Source organism: Lathyrus oleraceus, chromosome 7, assembly GCF_024323335.1.
Source record: "Lathyrus oleraceus cultivar Zhongwan6 chromosome 7, CAAS_Psat_ZW6_1.0, whole genome shotgun sequence".
Lineage (NCBI taxonomy): Eukaryota > Viridiplantae > Streptophyta > Magnoliopsida > Fabales > Fabaceae > Lathyrus > Lathyrus oleraceus.
This window is the reverse complement of record NC_066585.1, coordinates 128,080,320-128,107,345: the sequence shown is the minus strand read 5'-3', so window position 1 is coordinate 128,107,345 and position 27,026 is coordinate 128,080,320.

The window sequence follows — 27,026 nt, the reverse complement described above, 5'->3', positions numbered from 1 at the left end:
GATCAGGATCCAGCATTCCTGCACTAACAAAGGGGTACGGTGGACGACATCCTCTGTTTGGTCTAGACGACTCTTGATCCGGCTGATAACCGACCCCAAACATGTCTGCTTTTACCACGATGTCAATGATCCTTCCCCAACCTTGGGCCTCTCTGTTCTTCACCACTTCTAGAGCTTGTTTATAAGAAGAAATGGACAGCTTCTTCTCTTTCTCAGCAACAAGGGCATTCTCCACCTGGACGGTTTCGACTACTTGATTGGGTGCTTTACATCTTCCATCGTCCATTTCTACTTTCTTCATCTTCTGGGTCGTGTCTTTCATCAATACACACCCCTCTGTGGTGACGGTTGCACAACAAATATCAACAACAGGGAAAGCTCCATCCTGCATCAGAGATTTTGGGACCACAAATATTGGGACCTTTAGCTGATTCTCCTCAGCCACTTCCATTCCTCTCCTGTTCTTTTTCACCATCTTTACCTTTACCGGACCCTGCCTGGGTACGGGGTTGACATCCTCATTCATTATCTGGGCCAAGCTGATAGCCTTGGAGTCCACCATATCTTGGACGATATGCTTGAAAGCTCTACAACCCTCATTGTTGTGTCCGGGTGCCCCAGAGTGAAACTCGCACTTGGCACTCTCATCATAGTTTGCAGGCCTCCGCTGCTGTTCTATAGGAATCAAAATCCTCGGTGGAACTAACCCCAAATCCCTCAATCTCTTGAACAAAAGGGTATAGGTCACAAGCGGCTCATCGAACTGACGATCCTCCTTCTTCTTCTTTACTTGGCTCTCAGCTTTCGGTGCCTTCTGTTGAGGTGGCAGTTGTTGCCGTTGAGCAGGTGGATTGCTGACAGGAGTGGTTACAGTGGCAGCATAAGGGTGATAACGATCTTTACTACGTTCTTTCTTTGCTGGCACACCAACTGGCTCAACCTCTTTCTTGAATGGACCACTGTCGGAGGGTTTCTTTGCTATAGAGTCAGAGGGATTTATTACTTCGGGCGACGGAGCCTTTCCCTGAACTTTCTCCACTATCAGCCACTTCTCAATCTTTTCCAATCTCTCAGACATGACTTTCTGCCCCAGGGCAAGCCCTTGCACAACACTGAACAAGTCCCTCATCATCTCTTTCAACTCAAGGATGTCGGCGTTGGTAAGATCCATCAGCTTGGATTTGTTGACCCCCAGCAGGTTATCTGAACAGACGAGCTATGCGCACCGGCTGAATACTGAAACCTCAAAATAGCAAACAGGTTAGTATGACTCACACATGCAATGTCTATCCGTACTAGGAATACTCTGTCCTTTGATTCCGGTTTCATCGAGACAGATAAAATTTTATCAACAACATTCTGACATCTGGGTGTCTCTCAACCTGAATTTCAATCAAAAATAATGGATCCTGAGTACGGATAGACATGAGCTGAATGCAAATGAATGCGAAATGATATGATGCAAATGCATGAATGCAGGCCACTGTGCCACCAAGTCATCTGAAGACCCACAGTCACAGTCATCGGGACTACGTCACCATAAATCCGACTTGGGGAGTTCCGAAATAAACGGAACCGGAGATTACATCACTATCTTCACAGGAACATCCACTGAACGGATGACAAACAGATCCTCTGAACAAATATTCTCAACTCAACCCGGGGTTCCGAAATAAACGGAACCCGCTAAACCACTGACAGAACTCTGGCGTCCCAGAAATAAGTGTCCATAATTCATATTCACCATCAGTACCAAGAGTCACCAATAAGTCACCAACAAATCAGCAACTGTACCCGTAATGATCAAACCCTTCCCCACTCACGGGTGTCGTCTAGGCCAGGGTAAAGTTGAGAGAAACGCAGCATAAATAACCTTTCATAGAATACCATCATATACACACCCGAAGTATGTAACGACAATATCCCACCAGGGTCTGAACTGCTCGTGATGTCAATGTTCCGCTAAGTGGCGCATACCACCCGCTTCCCATGAATCACTTTATTCCTAGGTTTCCTAGATTTCACTCATGGCCTGGGTATTGGGCCTTTTACCTCAAGTAACTCCCACCCCAAACAAGGAAACACAGCACAGCCAGCAAATGAATATGAATGAATGCAAACATTAATGCAAACAATAAATGCACATATATACAAATGAATGCAATAAATAAAGCAACACAAAGCAACCAAAACCCTAACCTAGAGAGCGCTAGGAGAGACTCGCTTAGGGAAGATGGACCAGCAAAAGGTCAACTTCACCGTCCCCAGCAGAGTCGCCAGCTGTCGCATTACGCGAAAAACCGGCGGGAAAACAAGAACAACGGAGCCGCCACCGTGCGTTATTTATCCCAAAAGAGGGAAAGGACACGCTCAGAGTAAACCTGGAAAAGACGTGGTCTCGCGACCAAAGAGAATGGGATCGGGAGTCGGTTATGCGAAGGGAAGGTATTAGCACCCCTACGCATCCGTCGTACTCGACGGGATCCACGCACAATAGGAAGGAAAATGGTTGCTAAAACACTACCCAAAAACACACATACACTGGCTGAAAGAGACACAGGAAAACAAACAAGACTGACTCGGCAGGATATCGCATCCTGGGCCTACTTAGTCTATCAGGCATAGACATCAGAGTCGAAGTAGTTCGGACTGGGGGAAAACATGCTCGCTAGGATGTCGCATCCTATGCATACGTATCTCCTTGGACGAAGGAGAATCAGAGCATTCGTAGCTCGGCTGACACGCACACAAACAAACACAGGCAAAGGCAAACATGGAGCCCGAATGCCAATCACTGGACTTACATCAGCATCCGAACCAAAACACACACAAGAAGGCAAACGTGGAGCCCGAATGCCAATCACTGGACTTACATCAGCATCCGAACCGACAAACCCACACTAGAACCCGAATGCCACTCGATGGACTTACATCAGCTTCTAAGCACACAACAACACAAAACAAAGACACAGGCGCCCGGAGAGATCTGCTCATCTCCTGCCTACGTACCTCATCTGGTATGAGGATCAGGGTGACGTAGTTCCCCTACAGAGGGACACAGGACTAGCCTAACCAGATAACAGAGGGAGACACAACTAGGGAGACTACGACTCGAGCCTAGATGTTATCATGCAAATTTATCCCTAAGTTAAGGTTTCTAGCTAACTTGCACAGGAAGCAAGCCTATCCTAAACATGACTTGCACAGGAAGCAAGCCAAACCAAACCTAACTTGCACAGGAAGCAAGCTAAAGCAAACACACAAACACAAATAGCACACACTATATGCAATCAATGGGCTCAAACAAGGTTAGGTTTTAGTCGAGGGGTCATATCAACCTCAACAAACAAACCACTGTAACAGGGTAGTGTTAGCTCTTAACCCTAACATTGAGAGTTAGGGTGAAGCTGATGAAAGGTGAGTGAAGATGAGACTTCACAGCTCTTATCCCTGGCCTGAGAGAGCTTAAGACAAGAATGTGTGGGTTCAGAAAGGGGGAACCCTTCTACATATTTGACACTTACTCAACTGTACAACTGTACAAGATTTTGGGTTAGTATCTGCAATGCATCAACACAATGGTGTGAGCAAAGAAGATGACACACAGAATAGCAGGGGATGGATTGCACATCCCTTGGGTTCTGCCAATTGCCTCTTCACTTAGGAGGTCTTTGAACAAGTGCAAGGACAAAAGTAAACAGTCACAAACATTGCCTCTTAAGGAGGACTTCAGACAGGTGCCTGGCCAAGTAACAGGCCAGGTCTTCCAGACTACATGGAGTAAGGAAATTATACCTCAATGCAAATTGCTATCAAGCAAAGCAAAGCAAAGTTCACAAAGAACTACTAGCGACTAAAGTACCTGAAATCAGTCAAACACAATTAGTATACCAGACTCAAATTCAAAATAAACAGCATAAACCAACAGACAACACAGTCAATTAGATGTGCAAAGCACAAGCTCAAAGCAGGTGAGCTAAGCAACCTACAAAACAAACAAGTTAGTTCATGATAAACAATCAAACTTATTCAACTTGTATTGATCTCTTTGAAGCATTTGTTGCTTAACCTGAAAAACCAAGCTTAAACATGAGTAACAAGACCACTAGGACAAGCCTAGGGTCAAAAGGAGATTAAAAAATCAAAAAAGCAAGTGACAAGTGTCCAAAGTCAAGATAAATCAATCAAGAAACTAACCCAAGTGGTTTCACATTCATACCATTCATCATTATTATTTCACAAGCAAATTAGATCAAAGCATGGCATATAGAACCTCAAAGAAGTCAACAGAATGACTCAACTCAAATTAAATCACAAACATTTCAATAAATCCTCAAATAAATCATGATCAAACATCATCCACAACATGATAAGCATACCAAATTCCAGCTCATTTGGATCAAAGGAAGTAGGTCAATGAAAATCAGAAAGTCAAAGCAAGTTCAAACATACTCATACAAAGCATCAAAACATGCACCAACTTCAATTAATCATAAAACAGAAACAACATATGATAAATGAATGGGACTAAAAGCATGACAAGATATAAGATGTCTACAATCCACATGTTAAATTTCAAGTCCATCCAATTAAGCATTAGAATTTCACAAATCATATGGCATCATGTGTCACAAAAGTCAACAATTTGGTCAAACAGGGGAGAAATTGCCAATCAATTAGGAAATGCATTAAAAAATTCCAGAAAAATTCACACACATTCTCAACAGGCACAAGTGTCTTCATGCAAATATCCAGACCATTTTGAGTTCAATAAGCATGGTAATTAAAATCATGAAGTTGGACATGCATGGTGTGACACAAATTGTCACACCCCTATTCAAAAAATCATAACTCCACAGCCAGCAATGATAAAATTACAAACTCTACACCAAAATCACCATGAACATGTCTAGTTTAAGCACAAAAAATTTGAGAGGCATTGGATCATGTATCATCATTTCACAAGCAATTTGGCAAGACATACACAAAATGGACATACATGAACAAACCCTAGCACATTTAAACATCTACACGTGCAAAAATCTGGAAAAAACACCATAAAAAACTAGAGATCAAAAGAAGCAATTCACAAAAAATCCCATCAAAATTGGATTAAAATTGAGTGACTTATGATTTTTCTAAGTTGCCATGCCAAAATGAAATAAATATTGAAAAAGAAATGGATTAAATGAATTAATAAAACCGGCCAGTGGCAATTTTGTAATATGGCGTTCATTTAAATGGAACGCTGCGTTCCAATTAGACTGCGTGGCACTCAGTGATTCGTTACATGGCAAAAAACACGGGAGTCTCATGCAAAACGGGTTTGGAAGATCAGAATACGAAATCTGGAAACATATTAGGGTTTATGAGCTACAGTGCATGTTCATCATCGTTGATGAACAAAATTTCCAGATTTTGGAAGTGAGCACATCATTCAAACTGTCTAACCATGTACAATCATAATCCAACCTTAGATTTCATCAATTCAAGCTAACAAAGAAGAACAAAGCAAAAACACATTTGACCAACAAACTTAAATTCAATGTATCTCTCTCAATATGCAACCATTTCTCTCGATTCAAAGCTCAATACATTTAGCATGGCAAGATCTTCATGAAGCATATCATAATTTCATCAAAGGTGTGATTCGAATTTTTACCAGATTTGCAGAACTGTGTTGATTTGTGGTTCTTTGGCCGTGTATGCACGAAACAGAAGTCCAATGATGTCCCAAATGATGAATGGGTGGTGAATCGTGGCTCAATCTTGCTTGGTTGTATTCAAATCCAAAGCTGCCATGTGAGAAGCTCTAATGTAACAGTGTTAGGAATGGCTTTACAGTTGTGTTTTGGTGCTTGCAAAGGCTTAACAAATGTTGGTGAATGATGGACCAAAGCTCAAGAACACGGGTTCTTTGCAATTTTTCAGAAAAAAAATCAGAGCAAGGAAATGAGAGTTTGAGAGCAAATGAAGTTTTTGATCTGGTTTGTGTGTTGTGGCTAGGGTTTCTCAGTCAGAAATGATGCACTATATACTTGGATTAACATTGCTAAACGTGGTTAGTGTAATGGTAAGTGAACTTGGCTTAATGAAAGTGTTTTTGACAATTTACTAAAAACCACCCAAATTGCATGGGGTGCATGTTAATGCACGAAATTGGGCTTTAAACAACCTCCAAATATGATTTCTGAACATTTGCAATTGGTAACAAGCAATGGAAATGATTATTTTGAAAGCTCATTTTTCACCCCTCTCTTTTTAATTCATGCACTTGGAAAAAAGCCATTTTGAATGAAAGATTTTTGGTGAATTGTGATGAAGGATTTGGATAGAGCACATCAAATGTGACTTGTAGCAAAAAACCTCACCCAATTTGGCCAAATGGTTTAGAAGATATGCCACTTTGAAGTTCAAAAATTCTTGAGAATGATTTGATCATAACTTGCCAACCATAAATGAGAAATGAGTTTTCTTGGACTTTTTGGAAAGGTGAGAGCAAGATCTTCAACTTTCATGTTGGACAAAATTTCATTTGAAGCTTGTATGATGGTGTAAATTTGAGGAGAAAAACTTTCTATTTTTGGCAGTTTCCAATTACAGGTCACCTGCCATTTTAGGAAACTTTTTGTCTGACTTTTTTTTCTCCAATCTTGACCTTTGAAATGCCAAATGAGACTTGTATGGACATGAATGAACCCTTTCAAACCATCTCCCACCTTGAAATCCATAAAATCAGGCACAGTTGACCACAGTTGACCATAGTTGACTTTCTAGGGTTTCTGGTGGACTGAACAATGACTGGTGACTTCTGAGCAACCAATCCTTGACCAAATCACTTCAAAAGGACCCCTAGGTCATGTGAACATGTTGGACCAACCCTAGGGCCTTGTCTCAAAGGAAATTGCACTTGCTTGCTTGTTTGACTGATCTCCTGACCAGTTTGACCTAATTTGTCAGTTGAACTTGTACTTGGGCAAATGGACAATGCAATGTTATGCAGTGGCCTATGCTATGTTAATGACCTAATATGAAATGAATGTACAAAAGGTAGGGTGCAAATTTGAGGTGCTACAATAATGAGGATGAATGTTCATAAGTTTAAGGCGTGAAACATAATTAAGGAAACAAGCATAAATTGGTTTTAGGTATACCAAAGACTAAACTTCTAGCAAAACAGAATCAGACTCGTCCTCTTCTTAGGTAGAAGATCGTCCCTTGATCTTTTCTTCTACTATGGACTTATCTTTGTGATGATTTTTTGATATTATGGTCTCTTTTTTTTGGCGTTTTTCGATCTAATAGATTGACAGTGTTGGGATTTTTGTGATCTGTTGTTGTTGGGATTTTGGAATCTATGATTGTGAGTTATGTGAGTTATGGGTTTACTGTTTTTTTGAAAAAATCCTCCCTCCCTATGTTCTGCTAATGTCCTTTTTTATGTTAGAATTGTTAGGGTATAATTGATGCAAAAAGAATGAATCTTCCACAACTTTTTGATAAGACAGAAACCTTTAACACTTTGGTGTAAACTGTGTCTGCCATACTGATATTGATGATGTGATATCCTGACTTTTTACCTTCCTGTTTTGACTCCTGACTTAGTAGTTTCTTCCTAAAACTATGTTAATGTCTGCTGCTTTCTCTGCTCATACATGATAATTTTTTTGCAAATGAAACAGGGATGATGTTGTCATATGTGGATGTTAAGGGTGAAATGTTGGTGACCTCATGGATGGAGGTGAAGTGATCACACGGGACCATCCTTGCAAGCTTGGGAACTTATTATTTTAGTTTTTATCTATTTTTTCATAAAAAAGAAAAAACAAACCTTGATGTAGAAAGGGATTAAATGATAAGGTTTAAATTTGTAAAACAAAGATTCATATTTTGTCTAATTTGTTTTTAAATCTTGAACTGTTGTCCAATTTAAATTTTTTTACATTGTTATCCTAATACTTTATGAAAAACTCTTATTAGAAACTAATTAATCAAGAATAACCAATTAAAACCTAACTTATCATTTTTAATTTAAAAATGAAAAAAAATATATATCTCCACTTGGTGAAACTAGAACTTCAATGAAAGTGCAAATCGAATTTCTAAACATCTGTATCCAAGGAGATGCAAGACAAATATCAGTGTATTGTATGTTAGATGGTGCATGAATGAATGATGATATCATTCCAATTGATTAAAATCAGCTTGAAATCTAATGAAACTTCATAAAGAAAGAAAAATCCTAAGCAATAAATCCAACAAAGGTAATATGAAATCCAAAACCACTACCTGAATATGGACATGTAATGCCTGAATCTATGTATGGACTGGTAAGATCAAGAAAATCAAAATTAGGGAATATTAGTCCTGACTTAGAGAAAAAAATGAAACTTTGATGACCATATGAAATGGTCATAAGGAAATCAATTTAGATGATGAGATGCGGGTGAATGAAACATAAATGAGCGATCGTATATGACTTAGGTGGGGCAAAATTTAGGATATGACACTGAGTATCTGTACAAGAGTTCAAAAGCCACAAATAAAATAATAATAAAGGGGTGAGAATACACCTTACAAATTTTAATGGTGAAAATTAACAGCAGGATGGTAACCGAAACAATAACATGTATATTATTCTCATAAAACACAATTACATTCCAATTTATAATGCAAATTATAATGCACCAACTTCTTTTTCAAGATGCATGTGGTACCGGGATTTTGAGATCATATGTATGTTACTGATTGCCCCTATCTCTAGTTCCTCTCTGAACCGTGTCCCTCTCTGAACATGAGATCATCATGGTTCCTCTCTAAACCTAACCTCACTGGACCGAAGTCCTACCCAACTCCAAAATATATGCATGCATGATTATGTATTGCAAACAAACATGCAACTCAAGAAATCATCCAACTCATCTTAAAACTATACTCAAAATATGTCCCATTCTTAAACCATTAGTTTGCCAATAATCAGGGTTCATTGTAATCCCACTGGATTACTAATCTCAAAAATATAATTTATTTAAATAATTACATTACTATCGCGACACAAAAAATACTGGAGCTTAAGGAACGCTCAAAATATAAACAAAACAGAGTCTCCATTGAACTTTATTTATACCCAAAGAGGGAAATGGAAAATAATGATAAAAACCATAAAAAAATGGCCGTCGCAACCAAATCGGGTTTGGGAGACAGTTATGCAAGGGTAAGGTATTAGCACCCCTCGCATTCATCGTACTCGATGACACCCATTTAGTTAGTTTCGTGTAAGAGTGTTAATGTGATATCATTTGTTATCATCTACTTACTGAGTGAGAAAATATAAAGAAAGAAAGGAAAGACTTAAGGGTGTTTTAATATTAATGTGTCTGACAAGATTTCACAATCTTTCTCCTACGTATTTTTTAGTGCTATGAAGAACTTAAGGCATACATAGTTCTACTCAAGGAGAACTACTGGATATATTGTTTTTAAAGAGAGTGATGTTTGAATCATATTTGAGCAATTAAATCTTTACTTGTTGCTCGATCTTAGAGGCTGAAGTCTTTACTTGTTTCGCGTCGAAATGGATGTAGCATACTCTTTTCTAAAACTGTTTTCGGAATCGTGCAAGGGCGAAAAACAATTCTGATGAGTTTAAGTTGATTTAAAGCGGAGACAGACATCCAAGATAGAAGTTCTACTGCAGTACTCAGATGCCCAAAAAGGAAGAGGCCTAAGCCCAATCACTCTTTTTTCATGCAAAAGTTTATTATGAAAATGTGTGACAAATTAGTTTAAAGTTTATTAATGGAAGACGATTATTCAGACAATGAAGTCTACTATAGTATTCAAATAATCAGGAAAGAAAAAGTCGATACCCAATTAATCTTTTTTTCTTCTATAAGAGAAATGGACTAATTCTTGTAATTATTGTATTTTAATATGGAAGACGAATGTTCAAACATGGAGCTCTACAACAGTGTCCTAATATTATAAAAAAAAAGTCTAAACCTAATCAGTTTCTTCCATTTTTATTGTGAAAAGCTTTTTAAAATAGGGGGACGACTTGCCGTTAGATCAAGTGTCTGAAATTGATTTATGAAAAGAATTTGGATGTGGTGGGGGTGATATACTCAACTTTATATTCGATTTGGACTTGATTTGGGAAAAAGACTTGACGTTGAATCAATCATTTGTTTTTTTGTAATTTTCTGAAATGGTTGATTTTAATCTTTTGTTAACAATCAAATGATACATTAAAGTAAATGAAAGCGGTAAATTTATTTCACATTTTGGGAATGGGGGTATAGTTTTTTAAATGGGGATATAACATAATAATTAAATGATACAAGCTTTGAAAGATAGTTGTAAAAATAAAAGAATCTCGTTGTAAGAAGGCCCAAGAGAAAGCCAAGAGACTCGAAATAAAAATCAGAAATTGAACTACATAATTTAACGCTACATTAAGAAATCATAAGACGATTCATGTAGGATAAACCCTATCTAAGGCCGATCAACTAAACTCTATGCGTTTAAGCAATTTCTGAAGTTAAATTGAATTTTTAACTTTGAAATTGCATCGCATATCTGAAAAACTGATGACTTAAGCGACAAAAAGAAACGAAAAAATTAATCTAAAAGAATTTAGCGTTATGTTAAGCAGTTGTAAAGTGATTCATGTAGGAATCACCATATCTAAGGTCGGTCAAAAACTTTTATACGCTTAAGCAATTTCTGAAGTTAAATTGAATTTGTAACTCTGAAATTACAAGACATCCGTAAAAAATCGATGAGACAAATAAATCATTTTTTTTCTTTTTATTCAACTAAACTAATTAATCAACAAATAATTATTATTATTATAGTAATAACAATAATGATAAATAATAATAATAAATAAATAATCACTTATCGATAATCAATAATAACCATAATAATTATAAATAAATCAATGATAATAATAAAAAAAAACAAATAATAATCAAAAACAAAATCAACAATAATAATAAACAATTAATAATAATAATTTGTAATCCGCAATATTTAACAATAATCGTAATAACAAAAAAAATTAAAATAAAATAATAATAATAATAATCAAACAATAACAATTTATTATAATAAATAATAATAGTAGTATTAGTAATAATTATAATAATAAAATTTATAATAATCAATAATTAGTAATAATAATAATAATAATAAATGATAATAATCACTAAATAATATATATATATATATATATATATATATATATATATATATATATATATATATATATATATATATATATATATATATATATATATATATATATATAATATATATATATATATATATATATATATATATATATATATATATATATATATATATATATATATATATATATATATATATATATATATATATATATATATATATATATATGAAGAGAAAAAAAGTAAATGAAAAAGTGAGATAGGGGCTTCGGCTGACATTTGAAAAGAGAGAGAGAGTGATTTTTTTATAAATCAAAAGTAAGTCACTCATTATGTTACACATGACACAAGAATTATTAACAAAAAATAAAAAGAAAAATTAGTACACATAATTGAAAGAAACAAATCAGATCCCAACTTGATCAAACCAAAAAATGTGTTCCCTCATTCTCTCTAACTCAACTCTCTCTCTCTCTCTCTCTCTCTCTCTCCCTCTCTCTCTCTCTCTCTCTCTTAGTTTTCTTTTGAAATTTTTATTCTAAAAAAAACAACAAACAAAATTCAAACTCCTTCTCATGACTATGACCAATTCCAGACAAATCACAACTCAAAACTATTGAAAACATAAAAGGGGTTGAAAGTGAAACCTCCGACGACGAATTGCAATCTAACCGGAATCGAACCCAGAAGCGGAGGAGTTCTAAAGATATGATGGTGTTGTTCGATCTCTGGAGGTGGTTTGTATGCGATGGAATAACTGTAAATTTGGATGGGCTTGTTGCATCGCTCTTGATTCTAAAGGACTACGTTCAGGTGGTGGTCGACGACGATGATACCGACTTCTCACGGCGGTTGTTGCTTTGTTCTTCTTTTGATTTTCTTTGTGGTGTTTATGATGAAACTTTGTGGGATCTATGATTATGGCATTTGATTCTACTTGTATTTTGTTTTTTTGTTTACTATAATGATGATATTGATGTTATTTGGAAGAAATGGTGGAAGGTGATGAAGGTTGTTGGTTGGTATGAAGTGATGGTAGCAGTATGCAGTAGGATAAAATGGTGGTTTAGTATATGTTTTCCGATTTCATAGTCAGATTTGTGAAGGTGACACATTAATCTAACCATAAAATAAAAAAGGAATATGTTTTAAGATTGTTGTTATGGATTAAGTGCGTGTGTCTGTTCGAAATTGCTTTGTGTGATGAAAGAGTGAAAACAAACAAAAATGGGTGTTGTGTTTGGATTTTGGAGAGATTATTATGTTGAAGATGATGTAGGATCTATTAAGTGTGTGGGAAGTTGGTAGATGTATTGTGAGTTTAATAAAGAAGGTGATATGCTTCAATGATGTGAAGATTGATGTATTTAGATGTGTGGGTGAGAGAGTTTTTGCAGAAAAAGTGAAAGTTGATGGGGTTGAAGTTGTCTTGAGAAAGAGAAATGGTTTTGTTAGAAGGGTTTGGTTATGATGTTGTTGTCGGTTGTTGATGAAGGATGGTTCGTGAATGATGGTTAGAGGTGGTTGTGAAGGTGGAGGGGATGGATGGTTGGAGACGCAAAAATGAATAAAAATAAGACGCAAAAATGTCCGAAAAATAAAACTCAAAGCATCAAAATTATTAGTGCAAAATAAACTTCTCGGAAACATACAAATTTTGATCAAATTTTGAAATAAAAATCGACCACTTAAAATGCTCAAACTGATTTAAATGAGATAAAAAAAGTAGTCGAAAAATTAAAACGACCATGTCAGGTTGAACTACGCTAATCGTAGACCAATAATATTGATGATTGAAAGCATAATTTTGAAATTTTATACCTGGTAATTTGACATACATTTGAGAAAAGATTCGACAGACTTGTTTGTAGATCCTAAAAATTATTTTGGCTGATGTTTTAAGTGTTATGGGAAACAAAATGCATGTTGTGACAAGTATAGAATGGAAACGTCTTGTGAATGAACTGAATTGCTGACTGAATAAACATGAATGGACAATCAGATGTAGATGAATCGCTCTCAGACCATTTTATTTTGATTCTCAATCACAATTAACCCTACAAAGATTCAGATGACGATAATACTCTTTATTGCCATCCTCTGAACCTTTGCAAACACGATAAAATGGAAATAAACGGTGCACTGAGATTGAGAAATCAAGTCTTTTGACTTCTTAAATAATAGACGACTGAATGAATGTTATCAAGATCATATAAAACGCCCAAACTCCCGACTTTTCATCTAAACCATCATGAATGCTCATGACTGAAAGAATGCATGATAACATGACATGTTTGTGCTATGCTAATGTAGATGAAAAATCTTAGGGTAAAATTTAGGTTATGACAACTGCCCTTATTTAAACATCTTTAACAGGAGGATATGAAGAACTCTAGTCTTCATATCATCATGGCGAAAGATTGTTTAAATACCAAAAGACCCAAATTTCACCCTCCTATGCAATAGAGTGATCTGCTTGTGGTCATAAATAAATGCACGTAGATTAAGAAATACTATTGATTTCTTAATCAATATATGGTAGTGCAAATGAAAGTTAAAAAGTACTCTTGACTCCTAAGAAATGAATGCAAATACTCTTGATTTTATAATCGTCAGGTGATATGGATGCAAATGAAAGTTAAAAAGTACTCTTGACTACTAATAAATGAATGCAAATGAATTAAGAAATTCTCTCAATTTCTTAATCATCGGATGACAAATGATATGGATGTTAGGAAGTACTCTTTACTCCTTAGAGATGAATGAATTAGGAAATACTCTTGATCTCTTAATCATCATATGATTGAATGAATTGCAGATGAATTAAGAAATACTCTTGATTTCTTAATCATTAGATGATAAATGATATGTATGCTAAGAAGTGCTCTTGACTCCTTATAGATGAATGAATTAAGAAATACTCTCGATCTCTTAATAATCATATGATTGAATGAAATACAGATGAGTTAAGAAATACTCTTGATTTCTTAATCATTAGATGATTAATCATATGTATGCTAAGAAGTTCTCTTGACTCCTTAGAGATGAATGAATTAAGAAATACTCTTGATTTCTTAATTCATTCATCTCTTGACTCCTTAGAGATGAATGAATTAAGAAATACTCTCGATCTCTCAATCATCATATGATTGAATGAAATGAAGATGAATTAAGAAATACTGTTGATTTCTTAATCATCAGATGATAAATGATATGTATGCTAATAAGTGCTCTTGACTCTCTAGAGATGAATGAATTAAGAAATACTCTTGTTCTCTTAATCATCATATGATTGAATGAAATGAAGATGAATTAAGAAATACTATTGATTTCTTAATGAATATAAATGAAATGTGTATGATTTAAGAAATACTCTTGATTTCTTAATCATCAGATGATAAATGATATGTATGCTAAGAAGTGCTCTTGACTCCTTAGAGATGAATGAATTAAGAAATACTCTCGATCTCTTAATTATCATATGATTGAATGAAATATAGATGAATTGAGAAATACTCTTGATTCCTTAATGAATGTAAATGAAATGTATATGCGTTAAGAAATACTCCCGATTTCTTAATCATGATAATGCAAATGAATTAAGAAATACTCTTGATTCTTTAATCATGAATGTAACTGAAATATGTATGAGTTAAGAAATACACTTGATTTCTTAATCATGAGAATGCATATGAATTAAGAAATACTCTTGATTCCTTAATCATGAGTGTAACTGAAATATGTATGAGTTTGAAATACTCTTGATTTCTTAATCATGAGAATGCAGATGAATTAAGAAATACTCTTTATTTCTTAATCGTGAATGTAAATGAATTGACAAAAATGCTCTTGATTTCTTAGATGATATGCAAATGATTTAAGAAATACTCTTGATTTCTTAATCATGAATGTAAATGAATTGAGAAATACTCTTGATTTCTCATATGTTATGCAAATGACAGGGGTTTAGAGAAACATGTCAAACTGCTCCTGACTGACGATAGATATCTGCAATGGATTTGTTACAAAGTAACTGTTTGACTGTTCTTCAGACACTCTTTGTTGAAGGTAGACTCTCCTGGGGGGGGGATGGTCATATTAAGACGCTCTTAGCTAAAGATTATATATTCAACTACTATTGACTAAAACTACTGCATTCAACTGCTCTTGGTTGAAGAAAAACAATGTAAAATGAAATAGTATTCAACTGCTCTTGGCTGAAACTACTGCATTCAACTGCTATTGGTTGAAGCAAAACTGTGAAAATAAAATGGTGTTCAGCTGCTCTTGGCTGAAACTATTGCATTCAACTACTCTTGATTGAAGCAAAACTGTGAAAATAAAATGATGTTCAACTGCTCTTGGCTGAAACTATTGCATTCAATTGCTCTTGGTTGACGTAAAATTGTGCAAAAATAAAATGTGTTCAACTGCTCTTGGCTAAAACTATTGCATTCAACTGCTCTTAGTTGAAGCAAAAACTATGCAAAAATAAAATAGTATTTAGCTGCTCTAGGCTGAAACTACTACATTCAATTGCTATTGGTTGAAGCAAACTGCATAAAATAAAATGGTGTCCAACTTCTCTTGGTTGAAACACTACATTCAACTGCTCTTGGTTAATGCAAACTACTGAGAAATAAACAAAAGACTTTCTTTGGGGAATAACTGCATGTTCAGCTACTCTTGGCTAACGGAAGACTCCTCTGAGGAATAAGAAGATCCTAGAGACTTGTTGGGGATGAAATGTTAATGCTACCCAAAAGGCTTATCATTACTCTTAACTAAGGGACTGAATAATCCAATCTTATGCTTTTTTAAAGAGTAGATCAACATGGAACACCAACTCTGCAAGGGATTAACTGAAGTAAACTGTTGAGGGATACAAGAGACTATCTAGGAAATAAACACATAGGAGACTTGCTGGAGATATATTGAGGATCATTTAGTAGATCTTGTCTATCATGGAACTCTTGTGCATTAGACTTACTGAGGATATGGCTAACTTATGAAGAGATGTCCATCTTGGATACTACTTCGAAGAGACTAGTTAAGGATAAAGATGTTGGGGATATGTTTCATAAGGAATCCTGCTGGTATGAAATTCGCTTGGGGAGTTCATGGAATTTTGCTGGAGAAAATGAAATACAGGGGAAACTTTATGGGAAATATCTATTGGGAAACCGAGCAGAAATTTCGTTGACAATAGAGTTCAATCGGTAGAATATCAATCATCTTGTTAGGGAAGAAAATCGTCTTGAGAATCATCACTAACATTGATCGACTCCTGGTAGTACTTATACTGAAGATTACACTGAACTTCCTTGAGAGGTTGTTGAATCCTGATGAGGTTTATGCATGATCTATTTTGTACATGATATGCAATAAGAAAATGAATGCATGTATATACTAGTTTATGCATTTTGTGAGTATCAAGCTCTAATTTCCCAATGCTTTGTCTTGAATAGTACTAACACCATGAAAATGATTTGTAAAACTCTGATTTTTGCTTTGCGACCAAGCGGGTTTTCAGCGAGGACTTATTGCTTCTTGGAAGAAATAACCACTTCAAACTTGCTTGAGATCACAATGATCAGGAAATGTCCCACCTATTGTGAACCAGATGCATTATTGTAAACCAACAAACATTCTTTTGAGATTTTCAAAAACCAAAACAATTTAAAGTTTTCAAAAGCTTTGTCGTTTCCACTATTTTAATGTTTTTATCTTATCCAAAATAAAAGCGACATTCATCAGAAAAAACAAAAGTAATTGATAAAGCTATGTTCAATTGAACATTTTTATTTGATGAGAAGAATAACTAATACATGGGGTACATGAAGATGTAAATCCCTTTAAGAGGAGATTACAGAGAAAGAAAGCAAGTAAATGGCAATGAAATTTTTTAACTGAAGTTCCATCGAAATATAACTTTTCTATTTTCCTCTATGTCCTCTAGTCCTCATTACTCTTCTTCTGGATATGGTGATTGGACTTTCCCTTCCATTTGAGCTCTATTGCAGTGTTGACTTGTGTTATTGCAGTATTATGCCTTTGGATATTCCCTAACTTTTGCATGAAACGCTCCTAAGAGTTTTAGTTCACCGGGAGATTTTACCCTTTTTTGCTTAAGCTACCCTTTCGGGTTTTCGACTTACCGAGATTAAATTTTTTTGTTTGTCCCTAATTTTTTCCCGAGTCTCCCTTTCAGGTTTTCAACTCATCGGAATGCGCATTTTTTTGCCTAAGTTTCCCTTTCATGTTTTCAACTTAGAGATCTTTTATTATCCGTCTCTTTTCTTAGGAATTATACTTTCTGGCTGCATCAGAATTGACGGGGTGTGTCAAATCTTCTCCATCCAGTTTCGTGTGAACCAAAGCTCCACCAGAGAAAGCTTTCTTCACCATAAATTGTCTTTCATAGTTGGGAATCCATTTGCCACATGAATCCTTATAGAAGGAGATTATCTTTTTCAGCACTATTTCACCTACACTGAACTCTCGAGGTTGAACCTTCTTGTCGAATGCCCACTTGATCCTCTTCTGATATAACTGACCGTAACACAATGTTGTCATCCTCTTTTCTTCGATTAAATTGAGCTGGTCAAACCTGATTTGAATCCATTCTACTTCCTCTAACTCAGTCTCCATCAAGACTCTTAACAAGGGGATCTCAACTTCTTTTGGTAGCACAACTTTCATGCCATAGACTAGAGAGGAATGGGTTTCCCCTATTAAAGTGTGAACAGTTTTCGGTATCCATGCAAAGTAAAATGTAGCATCTCATGCCAGTCTTTGTAGGTCTTCACCATCTTCTGAATGATCTTCTTGATATTCTTGTTAGCTTCCTCTACAACGACATTCATCTTTGGCCTATAAGGTGATGAGTTATGATGTTCAATCTTGAAACTTCACATAACTCCTTCATCATCTTATTATTTGAAATTTGATCCATTATCAATGATGATCTTTCTAGGAGTTCCATAGCGACATATTATATCTTTCTTGATAAACTGGGTGACTACTTTCTTCGTCACGTTTGCATAAGAAGCAACTTCTACCCATTTGGTGAAGTAGTTAATGGCAACCAAAATGAATCGATGCCCATTTGCAGCTTTTAGCTTAATCATACTTATCATGTATATGCCCCACATTGAGAATGGCCATGGAGCAGATAAAACGTTCAGAGGAGTAGGTGGCACGTGCACCTTGTTAGCATAGATTTAACACTTGTGGCACTTCTTGGAATAGTGGTAAAAAATTGTTTCCATCGTCAAACAATACTAACTAGCTCTAATAATTTTCTTCTCCATTGCATATCCGTTTGCATGAATGCCGAAAGAACCTTCATGGCTCTCTTTTATGAGTAAGTCTACTTCGTGTCTATCCATGCATCTGAGCAGAACTAAGTCAAAGTTTCTTTTGTATAGCACACTGTAGCGGTAAATTCATGATCATCAAGCTATGGATAATCTAGAGATCAAATAACAAGAGTCGCAACCACACTTTTATTGTTTCCAAGGGAAAAGGGAAAAAGTACGAACAAAACCCAAAAGTAAGAAGTTTTTAAATCAAAACTAATAAAATGTCAGAGATTATCGGTAATGGGGTTGGTTACACAGAGGGAAGGTGTTAGCACCCAAAGTGTCCTAGGTACTCCTAGGGAGCCCTTTTTGTTTGCATATGTATTTGGTACAAAAATGATGTTTGCAAACAAATAGAATGGGGGATGATAAAAGAATTCAATTAATTATATTTTTGTGTTTGACAAGACCTTCAGACTTGTGCCTACGTACCAACATAAAAATGAGGGATCAAAACCTCGTAGTTCGTGATACAAATTTCAAAGTGGATGCATGGCTTTTAACAAAAATTAAGTTTGAAAGGCACAAAGACCTGAAAATGGTTTGAATGAGTTAGTTTTTTTTTGCTTTTCTGAAAGTTTAAGTCAAGTATAGTTAAGTTTATTTACAAATTTGATTTAAGAAAAGAAGTTTGAAAGTGCAATGGCATAAGGCCAAAGTTTCTATCTTTTTGCAAAGTGGTCAGAGTTTAGAATAAAATAAGTTCAATCAAAGAAGATTTTGAAAAGGGAGGGAGAGATTTTGAAATTGAAGAAATGGGGAGAACATGAAAAGACTAATCCTATGCAAAAAACTTAAAGTTAAGAATTGAAAAGATCTGACCAATGGGCAACAATCTAATAGACAAGAATGTCAATAGAAACCCAGAATTCCCTTGGACATTTTGAATCAAGCAACACACAGATGCACAATTATATTATCTTGAAGAGAAAAGGCATCAAATAAAGATATCCACATCCAAGCTTTAGCCACTCCATGATCTTATTCAAATTAGCCCATGTAACAGATGAATTCCACAAGTCACAGGTTCAAAATAACAACTTCACAATGATCATGTTGCAGATGAACTCAGAGGGATCTTGAATGATGTATCATATGAAGTTTCAAATTGCAAGCACTTGGTTTCACAGAAAGTTGGCATTGGCCAAGTCCTTTAGCATTGGAATGTTGCCTAAGTTCTAAGTCCATTTGTCCAAGATCAAGCCAAGAGTCCACACAAAAGTTTTTTAGGATTTTTGTTGTTATTATGTACATTAATGGTCAAAGACCACACAAACAAGCAAAGTATACACAAACAAGATATATCACACAATATGGTCCAAGTGGACAAAGTGAAAATTGCATTAACATAAACAATTAGAATGGTATGAATAATGGCAAATGAATAAAGACTAAAATTAAATGACATTAAAGTAAATGGCTTGAAATTAAAAGTTAGTTGTTAATGAGTTAGAAGTTAATATTGTTTTGCTTTTGCTTTTAATTTTAAGACATTCTTTGGAGAACACTCAACCCACTTGTCACAAGCATGGATCCTTGAGCCAAGACGTCTTCCAAAGGAAGGAAAAAAGGTCAAGTTTCCACACAATACCATGAAAGATGGGAGACTTACAATCTCACTAACTAGAATGCTATGCCTTTTATGTCACAAATTTAGCTCTATGTTAAGCAATCGTAATTGGACTTATGTAGAAGTCACAACTATTTGAGGCCGGGCAATAGAATTTTGGTGTTAATGCATGTTTGAGACATAGTATAATGGACTATGCTCATGAAACATACCACACACAAAAAGAATATGCAAAAGAGGTGGCCTAATCTCATCCATACTCATGTTAATTTTTCAATCAACTAGCTTTAGGACTTTGAGATATCATAGACCAAATGAGATGAATGCATAAAGAAGGGGAATGAGATGAAGAGGGAGGGGAATAGATCAAAACTCAAATTGGTCAAAGGAGGACTTTTACCAAATTAATATCATCCATTCATTTGGGGAGATGGAATGTACATTCCATCAATCCCCTAAATCCAATGATATTAACTTGACAAAGTCAAATCAACCTTGACCAAGGCTCAACAACAAAAGTCAAACTCAAACAAGTTATCACAATTGGTCAACACAATTAATTGACATTTATTCAAATTAAAAAAGACTAAAATAATACATTTAAATTAAACATGGTTTGTCAAATTCCTAAAACCTCATCAAAAGACCAAATAAATGGCCATGAGATTTATCATAGGTCAAACAAGGTCAAAGGACCTTGGAGAAAAAATTTCAGAATTTTTAAAGATTTAAAAGTATTTTTAAACAATTAAAAATAATCACAAAATCAATTAAATCATGAAAAATATTAATAATGATCTAAAAAATAATTTTAATTCAGAATATGAAAGAGGAAATTATTTGAATTTTTTTTGTGAATTAATGAAAATAAAAGGAATAAAAGGAATAAAACAAAAATCAGAAAATGTGAAAAAAACGTGAGCCACTTGATCTCCCTCATTAATTGAGGTGGCAGATCAAGTGGCCTAAAACGCGCGTTCCACCAAACACATGAGTCAGCGCACTGGAGGGATGGTAATCACAATGGACGCATGAGATTAAAACATTTTAAAACAGATCAATGGCTCTGAACACTTCCAGCGCATTCCAGAGTCCAAAGGCCGGTCATTTTCTCTGATGACCCTTGCCGGACTGGTTCACTCATCACCATCAAGAAAATGAAAAAGGAGGACATGATCTGAAAGAAAAAATGGCGTAGAGCACGAATCTGATCTCAATTTTAACTAACTCCACATATATAGAAAGATATGAGGAGTTGAATTTTGAGGTGTGTCAACTGAGTTGCTTAGACTTGACCTCTAAGCAACTAAATCTTCTTGCCTACATTGGTAGGACTTCAGACAACCAAAGATCCAAGAGAATTGAGTATAATTGAGAGATAATCGAAGAGATGAAGTTTTCTGAAAATTACCTTCAATGCTATGCAGTTTTTGATGTGGCTTGCTCCAAACACGATCTGATCACACTTGAGAAGCTAGCAGGAAGTGATTAGAGAGGTTGCAAGGCTTTGGATCCTGGAGTTCTTGAATCTCCAACAGTTGAGATTCAAACTCAAATTTCAAATTGAAATTTCTCAGGTTTTCCTTTAGAATGTGAGGGTTTGAATGGGGGGCAAAGCTGGCGCGCAAGGTGTGTTTCAAATGAGCACAGAGGTCATGTATTTATAGCATGAATGAATGATATTTGCACACTTTAAAAAAACTATCCAAAATTAGCAATGTTGATGGCATGAGTGCATGGGCATGTACAAGCCCATGATGCAATGCAAAAAGGTCCAAAATGATTCCAATTGAGGTCTGAATGAAGCTTGAATGGCAAGGCATTGTGAACTGAAGTTTATGCAATTGATTTTTTCCAATGGTGCAGCCCTGTTAAAGCCATGCGCAGACCTAGCAAACCTCATCCAAAATGCATGAACTTGGGTTCTTTGGAAAGCTTGGATCAAGGGAAACAAGTTTAATGTTCAACACTTTTTCATTTGGAGCTTGGAACATGGATAATTTTGAGGTGGAAGTTTGGAAATTTCAACATGTTGAAAATTTTTCTAAGTGTCAAGCCATATATCTCAATATTCCACCTTACTTAATTTTTTATGTGAGCCTCAAATGAGAAAAGTGTCTTCATAAAAGTTGTATCTCTTTCAAAGAAATTCAAAATGGTCATAAATTTCATGTCATTTGGATTTGGAATGATAGAGTTATGCATTTTTGAAGTTTGGAAAAATCACTTGTTCAATGGTATAGGTCAAAAATGACCTATAATGTAACCTCATATCACATGCTCATAAAAGTTGAATTAGATCTCACTCAAAATATCAAAGTTGAATTAGACATCTTGAATTTGATTATGAAACTTGGAAATATTTCATCTCATAAAAATTGAGAAAGTTATGGCCTTGGGAAGTTGACTTTCAAATTAGGGTTTAGACAAAATGACCTATAATGTTTCATCATATAAAATGATTTTCCAAGCAAAACTATCTCTAGGTATCAACACGAAAGTTGTTTGGAATGTCATTTAAAGTAACGTTTATCTTGGAATTATTTTCATATGATCAAAATTGTAGGAGATGGGGTCTAGGGAGACCCAATTTTGATCAGATGAATTCATCTGGCCAACCACCATCGACCAACTTGCTAGCCTTCAATTCTTTAGACTTTATTGGGTCATGGTAGATCATATATGAATAATATGATGAATTTTGAAGTGTCCCTTAAGAAATTTGATCAATTGGTAAGATATCTTGTTGGAGAAGTTACTCATGATACCTAGTCAAATTAGGGTTTCCAAGGCAAATCACCCTAAAACTATTGAAGAAGATTTGATCAATATAACATGTAGGAATAAATGGAACTGATATATGATGCTCATAACCATTCTTGGATCAATTAATGGTTATGATCTTTGTCATGAGGGTCTCAAACCCTAAATATGAACTTGATAGATTAATGAGATCATGCCTTACCTACAAAAGAGTCAGGCAAATACAAAGATATATTTTTGGTATTTTGGTTAGTAAAATGATAAAATACAAGTATGATATAATTACAAAGTGCTTGGTGATCTCTCCCAAAAAAAACCCAATGAGAGAGGGGTAGGGAGGATGCCAAGGTATGATCCCAATGCTAATGCTTATGATGAAATTACATGAGGGATCTTAGGATCAAAATTGGGGTCTTACAGCTGCCCCTATTTAAGGACATTCTAACTGAGGAGGCGAAGGTTAAAATCTTCATGTCGACTTAGTAGAATGGGCTTAAATAACAACATATAGAAACAAATTATGGTCCCTAAGAGACCTCATGATGCATATGATATGAATGCAAAAGTAAATTCTTTGTGGGGAAATATTGCCACAAAAGGAAAAGAAATTAGAGACTGAAAGTCCGTAGGAGTATAATGTATTCCGTAAGGAAAACTCATTGGGGAGACAGAAACTCTGGGGGAAGAAGGAGTTATGCGCAGGCTAGGCTATGACTTAAAACTGTTGGGGAACTAGAGGAATTCCATACAAACATGGAAAAGACTCAGTCGAGGAACACCAACATCTGCAGGGGACAAGAGTAATTCAGGATAAAACTGAAGTACTTGAATCATGCAGGAAAAACGATTTCACTAAGGAAATGCACACTCAACTCAACTGGGGAAGAAATAAACTTCAACACAGGAGGAGTAGAAATCTATTATCTACTACCTGTTACTGGGTGAGGAGATAATAAAGATCTGACAGAGAGGACATCCGTCATCAGTTAGGATGAACATATCAAGGATAGACTCTGTGAGAAAAGCCAGGAGGGAGTATTCATTACCGGTTACTGGGTAAGAATAACCTTGCTGGGGAAAACTGTAGAAAATAGGATTTACAACAACCGTTTACTGAGCAGAAGACTAGAGGTGAGAATATTCGTCATCGGTTATGATGAACATATCAAGGATAGACTCAACAGAGAAGAAAATTTGTCATTGGTTAAGATGAACATATCAAGGATAGACTTACCTGGGACTGTCAAGGAGGACATCCGTCATCGGTTAAGATGAACATATCAAGGATAAACCAACTGAACAAAAAGTAGGAATTACATCTATCGAATGTTGGATAGAAGACCATCAAAGAGAAAATCCGTCACCGGTTAGGATGAACATATCAAGGATAGACTCTGTGAGGGGAGAAAATAGGAACTACATCTATCAGTTACTGGATAGAATACCATCAAAGAGAAAATCTGTCACCGGTTAGGGTGAACATATCAAGGATTAACTTTGCGAAGGGGACAAAAGCAGGATTTACAACTACCGATTACTGGGTAGAAGACCGAAAAGAGAAGGAAATCCGTCATCAGTTAGGATGAACATATCAAGGATTAACTCTTTGGGGAACAAGAATAGGGATTACAACTACCTTTTTACTGGGTAGAATACCAAGGACGAGAATATCCGTCATCGGTTAGGATGAACATATCAAGGATAAACTCTGGAAGGGGAAAGAAAGATATACGTCATCGGTTAGGATGAATATATCAAGGATATAATTCTTGGGGAATTAGAAACAAATGAATTCACCGGGGACTCCACTGCTGGGAAAACAATGGTACTTATGTCGGGTATTGGGCAAGAAGTAACAAACTGCAAACTAAGAAGAATATTACCAGTTACTGGGTAATAATCTCTTAGGAGACTCAAAGCATCTATCTAGGTAGGAGCTAGAAAGAAATAGTCAATTAAGACTCACCCCAATGAGGATATAACTCAAGGGAAGTGGTTCCATCCAGATAAACAACTGGGGAGGAAACTGAAGTGATAATCATCCACGAGGAAAAACTCAGTGGGGAAGAGGAGAAAGGTTAAAGTCTTTCTGCCTAAAGGGCTGACACTCTACAATTGAGGGAGGACAAACACCGAACTCGTATGGGGATAAAGTACCTCCATACAAAGAGTGAGAATCTCAAATCGACAAATCAAACAAACATAATGGTGCCAATACGCAATTATGAAATTATATGAATGTATATGTATATATATATATATATATATATATATATATATATATATATATATATATATATATATATATATATATATATATATATATATATGATGATGATGATTATGCTGACAAAACGATCACAAAGGATACAAAAGTGTCACAAAGAATTTGAATCATCGGTACAATCCTCGATCAATCCACAAAAAGAGGGAGACAAACGGCTGAAGAACAAAGAAATCAACAAACCAAAGGCTCAAATCTAGCCGAGGGAGGAGATCTGCTGAGGAGAGGCGAAGTTATCAAGTCTGCAAGGAATTTTAGGTCAACGCCGTATTAAATGGGAGACAACCATACAGAAGATAAACACAAAACAGCTGCTCAGAAACTAGGAGGAAACTTTGACTGGGAGCGAGTCGGATGGCGACTGGTGGGGAAACCAATGCGATCTACTAGGGAAAACATCTTACTCTGCTGAAGAAATGTGAACTCCGTTGGGAAAATACAAAAACATTATCGGGGAAATAACACGCTGCAAGGTACTGAATCAACCAACTTAGCTTAGGAAAAGAATCGGAACTCTGCTAGGGAACAAACACTTCGCAGGGAAACTGAATCAACACAAACAACTAGGGATACCCGAAGGGTTAACTGCTTAGGGGACCTCTGATGCTTAGCACTTAAGGACTTGCTGCTCTTTGAAGTGTTGTTGATACTTCCTTTTAATTTGCTTTGAAAATTTCTTGTTTTTATATGTTTTAAGAAAAACTATTTTGATTAAAAATTTTAAATTTCCAAAATAATCATAATAAAATTTAAATTATTGGCTGAAGTAAATAAGAGTAGAAATAAATGGACAAAAGCTCAACTTTATTTAATGGGATGGTAGTATGTAAATGAGAAGACTCCATAGATTTTTACAAAGTTGAAAATGGTAATTTATATGGAAAAGGGTTACATTGAATACAAATGATCCTTAATCTTTCTACCAACTCTTGATATCCGATGTGCTCTTGACCGCTGCTGGGATGATGAATCGACGTCACCCTTGTGCTCAACTAAGGCCTTTCCGATACTGGACGATTAGTAGATTGCAGTTACTTGCCATAATCCCTAATTTTTGCATAAGTTTCCCCAAGGTGGGGTACTCAACTTATCGGGAAAATTTTCTATTTTTATGTCTCTAATTTTTTCCTGGATCGCCCTTTCGGGTTTTCAATCCACCGAGACGCTCATTTTTGCCTAAGCCACCCTTTCGGGTTTTCAACTTAGCGAACTGTTCTTTTCTTTTTTAGGCGAAGTATTTCTTGACTGCATCTGCATTCATAGGACGAGTGAACCCTTCACCATCCATAGTTGTAAGAATCAAAGCACCGCCTGAAAAGGATCTTTTAACAACATATGGGCCTTCAGAGTTAGGAGTCCATTTTCCCCTGGAATCTAGTTTGAACGACAAGATCTTCTTGAGCACAAGGTCACCTTCTCTGAACATACAAGGTCTGACATTCTTATCAAAAGCTTTCTTCATCCTCTGTTGATATAATTGACCATGAGACATGGAAGTCAATCGCTTTTCTTTAATTAAATTCAGTTGGTCAAACCTAGTCTGACACCATTCAGTCTCAGTCAACTTGGCTTCCATGAGCACGCGTAATGAAGGAATCTCAACCTCTACATGGAGCACTACTTCCATACCATACACAAGAGAGAAAGGGGCTGCCCATGTTGAAGTGCGGACGGATGTACGATACCCATGCAAAGCAAACGGGAGCATCACATGCCAATCCTTATATGTAACAACCATCTTTTGAATAATCTTCTTAATATTCTTATTCGCAACTTCAACAACCCCATTCATCTTGAGTCTGTAGGGAGAAGAATTATGATGTGCAATCTTAAAATCTTTGCAAAGAGCTTCC